General features: G+C 38.2%; 1 long non-coding RNA gene across 1 annotated transcript; it reads right to left on the bottom strand.

Moving 5' to 3' along the window:
- Nucleotides 1–3,369: 3,369 nt before the first annotated feature.
- Nucleotides 3,370–5,854, bottom strand: LOC107081206. Its single transcript, XR_001481043.1, has 2 exons — nucleotides 4,844–5,854; nucleotides 3,370–4,656 (listed from the first exon to the last, which is right to left on the bottom strand). It is a non-coding gene; the product is annotated as an uncharacterized LOC107081206 (long non-coding RNA).
- Nucleotides 5,855–7,668: the final 1,814 nt, after the last annotated feature.

Here is a 7,668-nt window from a genome sequence, read left to right as displayed (position 1 = left end):
GATTGACAGCTGTCCCAGCATGTACCACAGTAGCAGCAGCTTCCAGTGGAGTGCTCACAGGAGGATATACACATGCAGCAAAGGTCAAAAGTCTGAGAAACAAAGCCTCTGTACACTGGTGATGCGCTTAACCACTGTACAAACTTTAAACTTTAACTATTAAAAAAGTACAATAGTTGCAATAAAAATCAACAGTTGACATAATCTGTATATTTTTCTCACTTGTGATTTTTTTTTTCTGCGAATGGTCAAGATAAGATTTTTACATCTTAATGTCACTCCTATGGAAATGACTTTATTTGGAACTGTTTCCAGGCTACTGTACATAAAGAGGAGAACACTGGGACAAACCTCTTCTAAACTTTAACCCTAACCGTTGACCTGTCCTTATATAGCAGGTTTTGATATGTTGATTTAACACTAGCCATTTCTGCTTCTCTGCAGTGTTTATTGTTGTCTTCTTGATCCACAAATCCACAAATAACTCTATTCTCTCTTTTGCATCCATTTTTTTACAATCTTCCTTGCTTTTGTAGCAGTCTTGCCAGGCCAGTCACTACATGGGATAAATATAACAGTACCTATTATGGTTCTGTGGATGGGTGCCTGATCTGTGACATCAAGTGATCAAACAAAATCTTTGGGTTTCAAAATAACACGAAATAAATACATAACAATACTGACTAAAACAAATATCTTCTTATTCTTTCGTTGAACAAAGAACTGATATTTTAAAACAAACTTTTACTTAAATCATTAGATTTAAGACTTAACAGTCTCTGAAAATTAGATATTTTCTACCTTTTAATCCTTGATACCTAGAACTACAACGATCACAAAGCACAGCAGTTTGATCCATATCAGTTATAGTCACACAATCTGTGCTTTCAACCGAAAAATCCAAGTCTTTCATTCTAAAATTGATCCAACTATTAGTCTAGTTTTTAAACTTCTAGAATAAAACCACAGCCTAATGAGGCCACTTCACCTAAAAAAACCAAACTATAAACGCTGTATAGATTACCATCAATGCAATTCATGCTGATGCAGAAAGGGCACAAACAAAAGGTGTGAAGACAGCCTTAATTATCTCATTATGTGTTTAAAGATATAAAGGATGATCTTTTATTCAGGGTTTATCATCTAAATAACTTGTTTTCCTAATTGTCACTCATTCTGGTGATATATTTATGTAAGGCCTTCTTACGTGCTTGTCCCGTTAGCTATGCGCATGTGCACTTTCAGTGTGTGTTGAGTTAGTTTCAGACAGTCATGGAACCTCACCTTTCTCCCTGCCGTTCTTTGAAAATGGCCGAGGTTTCATAGGAAAAAAAGTGTCTATGGAGTTCATGATTAGATAAGAAAGGCCTCAGAAAAGTCAAATATATCCTGGAAAGCTTTTGCGCGGAGAGCTCTTTGCGCAAAGCATTATAAGATTTGCTGTCAAAGCAGCCCGCCGTCACCATAGGCTGTCACTACCTGACAGAGGCGAATAATAGCAACGATGGCGCAGGCACCACACGTTGGAGGTGGAGTTATGTGACCAACGGGGAGCAAAAAGTAGTAATGGTCTGTTCGAATGGTAAGTTAACTGAGTACACGATAAACTCCACTATATAGTCCCCGCTCTATATGGTGAATGAGGGGGTTAGGGAAGACATTAAGACACAGTAAGCTTGTATGAGCTATGAGAACAGCAACTTAAAACAGAAGTGTGCACAAGGAGAAATGGGATTGGGAGATGGTACAGGGTTGTGCATCTGCAACGAAAGGGCAGGTATTTTAAAACATTTGCGAAAATTCCCCATACTTCCTTTAAGTATTACTGCATGCAACACATCAAATGTTGGGATGTAATGTGAAAAGTTTTTGCACAGTAGTTTTTACACCTCTTTTATTGTGACACAACCTCATAACCTTCACTGTATTTTACTGTGAATCTTCAAAAAAAAAAAAAAATGTGCTCATCTATAATCAGTCAAATATTCTTTGATGGCCCTAAATAGAAACTAGAGGAAAATTTTACCCTCTAGGGCCACCTTATTATTAGAGCCCATATCATGTGTGTCCCATTTAATTTCTTTATTCTTCCACCTATGCTGTAAGGTTTTTAAAATGTTTATTACAGAACTCTGGGGCACAGCTGACAGGCCATGAATAAGATGGTATGGATTAAAACTGGGTTTGGTGATAAAACTATTTCCGACAATCTTAAACAAGCTGACGGGGATGTAAAGAACTGATCAAAAATGCAGCTAGTGACTGCATAGTAACAATGGAGAAATTAAAGGGATCAACAGCCCAGGATGCAGACGTTGATGACTGAACAGTTTGACCTTGATAGTGAGCATCTGAGGCTCTGTGAATGGAGCACTTGTCTTACAGTTTGAAGGTTTTTGGAAAATTCCATCTTACCTGTTATCACATGCTAGTGTGCCGTAGGCAAGGCACTTACAAAACCAGGTTGTGCATCAAACTTTTTGCAAATTACTGTAGGTAGTACAACTGAGTGAATGCAGCTGTAGTGTAAAGCTTTAAGTGGTTAGCTTCACTAGAAATCGTTATATAAATTCAGTCCATTTAACATTTAATAAACTCTACAAGTAAGCTTTGAAAGGGTGTAAAGAACACAAATGTTAAAAGAAACTTGTAGTAAGACATGTTTGTAATGTCAATGCACATGGCCTTAGTAATTTCGAAACTAAAACAAGAACAGAACCTTTCTGCCAACTTCACCATCAGGCACTGTTTTCCATCTCTTAAAGATCCACTTAAATTAAAGAAAAAAGCTTGTGGTAAACTGCTGATATATGTGTAACTTTAAATGGGTGTGAATACTTCTACATGCCATTCTGTAATATGAAGGAAAATGTTCAACCAGCTTTCATTTGAAAAATATAAAACTTTAATAAAGGCTACATCTCTCAATAATTACAATAATTATAGATCCATGTAAATCTTTAAATGAAACTCTGTATATAATGTATAATTTACAGTTTAGATATTATGAACCAAATACAACAACCAAAAAAGGCATTGGTGTAAAAAAAACAAAAACAAAAAAGATAAAGCAAAAATATGATTACAGGACATTATTAAAAGCATAAAAATATCTTCTCAACATAAAAACCCTTCTGAAAACCAAGGGATATATATTAAAACCCTGAAACAGGGTAGCACATGGTATGGCATCCATGTAGGCACAGGTGCTGTACTCAAGAAACACCAGCAGTCATGTGTATGTGTGTGTTTCAGTATTCATACTTCAGAATGCATAATTACAATATATGCAGGAGTTCTGCTATATTTGATGTTACTGTAACAACATTCAAAAGATACTGGAGCGGAAATTCTTCACATATTTTTAAAACTTTTTTCCCCCCTTGCACACATTGGCTGACTTCATCTAGAGGTCGCTCTTAGTGGCCAGAACCGATTCTGTTAGCATGAGTTATTTAGGTGCACAGGCTGTAAACACTGTCTTCATTAGGCCATTTGTCTGTTTGAATCTGCCCCCCATCCCTTTATTTCCCATCTCTGTGCAATGCCTGATTTACAAACAAAGGCACAACAAAAAAAGATTGAGCTCTGTCGCTAAAGAGGGAAAAGACAGGTAGAAAAGGGAGGAGTGGCGAGAGATTCAATGAGCTCTGGGAGATCCTAGTGTGACAACTTTGAACAAACTATCAGCAGCATATAAAACTGGGATCGACCACTATCGAGACGAAGCTTCAGCCTGGGACCCAGGTCGTTATTTTGGGTCTTAAGTTGTAAAAAAGGGTAGTGTAACGACCATAGTGGAACATAAAAATGGACAAACATTAAATATTATCACCACAGTATTCTCCCAACATTTAAAGCAGCTTGATCATTGGCTGGAAACAGGAAAAGGGGGTGGGGTCACAAGTTTAAGACATAGGATGGGAGAGGAAAAGATTTTTTTAATAAATACTAAAAAAAAACTTTTAACTCAAAAAAAAAAAAAATCAAATCTATATCTATATATCTATATAGATATATATATAGATATAAATTAAATACATGTATATATACATATATATGCATGTATGTATATGTACACATATGGAGTTTCCATTAGCGCCTGCTTAGCCCACTGCACAGGACACCATCAGTCTGCCATCATGTCACGTCATCTGTATCTTCAGTGGTTATGTCCAAGAGAAGTCGGGGTGTTTCCTCCCCCGTTGTTTCTTGCCTTGGTTTTCATAGTTTCGTTCCCTTGTGTGTTCTAAGGCTGATTGGTTGAGAGCATCAGGGAGGGGGCGGCTCCTCCTCTGAGTTCGGCATACTTCATTGGCTCATCTTCCTTCAATCGTTTTTTTTTTGTGCTGGATATATTAACTCTGTTTAGCTTAATAAGAAGAAATATGTAATAAAAAAAAAAAAGTCCAGAATTTTTTTTTTTTGTCTTTTTTTTTTTTAACAGAGTCTGTTTCTCAAGTCCTTTAGGGAAAGCTTAACTTGTGGTTGGGCAGGGAAAGGGCGCTGGTTGTTTGTGTTTCGTCTTTTTAGTCCATCCTCTCCACTTTGCCCAGAACCTTGCCCTCATACATGGGCAGCACAGTGGCATCTTCCCACACTTCCTCAAACACCGCACCGCACTCAAACTCATCGCTCGCCTTCTTGAAGTAGTACCTGAAGAGGAAAAAAAAAACACACACAAAGTAGTTTGTGATTAGAAAAAGCGTAGGTGAGAGTTGGAAAAGAAAGGAAAAAAAGGAATCCTAAGCTCAAACGATAACTGACAGAGCTGCAGCAGGAGGGCAACTGATACATTTCATCTTGTTCTAAACAGCTTTGAGGCTCCTACACGACTACTTACGTGTACACGCTCCCTTTAGTCCAAATCAAACACTCACACTCTCTTAGAGCCAGAAATGGATCTTGTACAAAACAACTTAGTCATAGCCTTCAATGCCATCCCTGAACACTTCAAAGGTAGAGCCTGACTCCACATCACACCGCTGCGCAAACACAGCTGAACCTCTCGTTTAAACACTCCCTGTGATAATTTGAGCCGCTAAAAACGGCTTGCCTGTGTGTGCTGGGCTCCTCGTTTGCAGATCTGTCCTGCAAGGACTTATTAAGTTGAAGGGTTAATTATAGGCTGTCCTTAAGCACCTCCCACCCACTGTTTCCCTCTCTCTCTATTCCCCCCTTCTTCTTTACAGTGTTTTTTGCCTTCTAATTGGGCTTGCTGTCAAATGAAGGGCCTTTCTGTCAGACAGGTTGACGTTTTAGGTGCCCGAGTGTCTGTCTGTGACTGCGCTTCAACGCCGGCCTTAAAAACTAAGTTCTTCAAACACACAAACACATTGCGAAAAAAGCTTGCCATTAACGACAGAGACAGAAAAGCTAGTGATGCCAGACAGAATCTGACCTTTGTTGGTATGAGAGTCTGATGGTGTGATGACCTTGAGTTAAGCAATGTTATTTATAAATCAGTTGTATTTTCTATGACATGTCAGGACATCCGTTTTTTCAGGCTGTGAGAAATCTAGACATTCAGCAGATAACAGGAGGGCTGAATAGATTAGACAAAGTTGCTGTCTTTTTGAACCTCTGTCAAAAAATGTGCTGACTGTGAAAATCCATGCAATCTTTTGAAAGTCTGAAAGTGAATGTAATCTGCTTTTACTAAAATACATAAAAGAATGTTGGCAGTTTTGATGGCACTAATGTAAAATGCTAAAGTCAGAATTAAAATCTCAGCCCCATCGCCATTTCCTCAAAAGGGGGTAGAAAAAAATGTTCTCATGACGGGTAGGAACATTATATTAAATATATAGATATATATACTTTTGCTTTATTCATATAAAATAAGTCATTTGTATCTAAACTAATTCAGAATGAAAACTGGAAACTGTGGAAGGCTCAAAATTTGGCGTTTTAACGAACACATCAGCAAATGGGTGCAACAGTGTGGATGAAGGATCTGCTCTGAGAATTTCTTCCTTAAGGTCAGGGGTCACCTGGCTAACCCGCTGCTCTTCTTCTTCACACAAGCGGAGATAACTCGCAGGGTTAGCTGTGTCCCAGTGACTGTGAAGTCTCCTGGTGTTCCTAATGATTCTACTCTCTACTTTAAACTCAGCAAAAAGATCAGCGGGAGGGGATTTAATGATAAGCTTTGTAATGGAAAAAAGCCATCATTTTGTCCATGTGTGCCTGCATTTAGAATAAAAATAGGTTAAAAAAAAAAAGTAGGGGGAACCAAGTGTTTAATGAGCTCAGCTTAGAGTCATTCAAACACATGTAAGGAGGGTATACATAAATATACACAAACAGCGTGGTTTTTGATTGATACTGCGGAAAAATGTAAATTAGGTTTGCTTTATTACAGCTACAGAACATGCGCCACAAAGTGACATTAAAAAATAAATTTCTAAAGAAAAAATCTAAATTGATACCTTTCATTTATACATACTGTCTGGATTCATTTTTTTCCTAAAAACAACCACACTACCCATCTCCATCTAACTGATTGTCGTATTTATGTACTATGTTTTTTTTTTCACAAATAAAAACAAAATTTTATGCTCTGAATAGTTCAAAGTCATCACTTTTTTGCAGACGCAGAGCGACAGAAGGAGTCTTTCCACTGGAACATGTTTTATGTGGCAGGATTTTTCTCTCCTCACAACATCTGGCACCAATATTGTCTGGCAGATCCGTGGAGTACTGTTCTCTGCTGAACCGCTGCCATGTCCAAATTAACCAACTCCACACATTCTGCTGCCATTGAAGCCAGGCGCTTCATCCCCCACCCCCTGTTCTCACAGGCTCACTGAAGAGTTATGGGATAGCTGGGGGAGCATTGGCTTGTTTGCAGGCCTTCTCCTTTCTCTTGCCTAACAAGCAGATGTGACTGCACATGAGCCTGCAAAGGCTTCACTTGTTGAAATATCAGGGAGTCCTCCCTGTAGCAGGTAGTACAGTAGTTTTAACTGTTGATTACCAGAACATGATGGAAGCCACCTATAAAACGTCCTTATGTTAGGAATATGGCCCCATCATCTCACACATACACTGAGGGTTTCAATCCTGTGCCCAGTACCCGTGGAAGAAAAAGGTGCTTACACAGCATTTGATTGTAACCCCTGATGTAATAGTCGGGTGGAGGAATTTGAAGCATTGCGATAGTTCTAGCACACAAAATAAAATAGCCCAGGCTTCAAAGCCAAATTTATTAAGGTTGCCTTAGCATGGAAATCAAGACCAGATGTGTGAAATTTCACTCCAGAACCCCCTTTCCATCCCCATCTTTCTGTAAAGCTCTGAATAAAGTGGATGAGTAGAGGTTTGTTTCTTTGTCAGCTATCAGGCTCCAAAACTTCCCACATATAAACAAGTACAGTAAAAGGAAGCTATGTGTAAAGTTGATAAACTCCCACTGCTGTGATTCTTCTTCTGTCTTAACGGAACTATTCAAAGCGAGAAAGGCATCAGAAATTTGCACCAGAGAAAGTCGTTAAATGACTAGTTAGTATAAAATTGTAAACTAAAAGAATCTTCTTCCAAATGCTAAACACGATTCATTAACCAGTTGATAGTGACAACACTCTCTGTTTAATACAGACATTCATTTATTGTTAATTAGTTAACTAATTCACAGGTGGCCAAGTTTCGAAAAAAAAAAAAAAAAAA

Source organism: Cyprinodon variegatus, unplaced genomic scaffold (genome assembly GCF_000732505.1).
Source record: "Cyprinodon variegatus isolate N-32 unplaced genomic scaffold, C_variegatus-1.0 Scaffold3388, whole genome shotgun sequence".
Classification (NCBI taxonomy): domain Eukaryota; kingdom Metazoa; phylum Chordata; class Actinopteri; order Cyprinodontiformes; family Cyprinodontidae; genus Cyprinodon; species Cyprinodon variegatus.
This window is presented reverse-complemented; position numbering and strand designations above follow the sequence as displayed.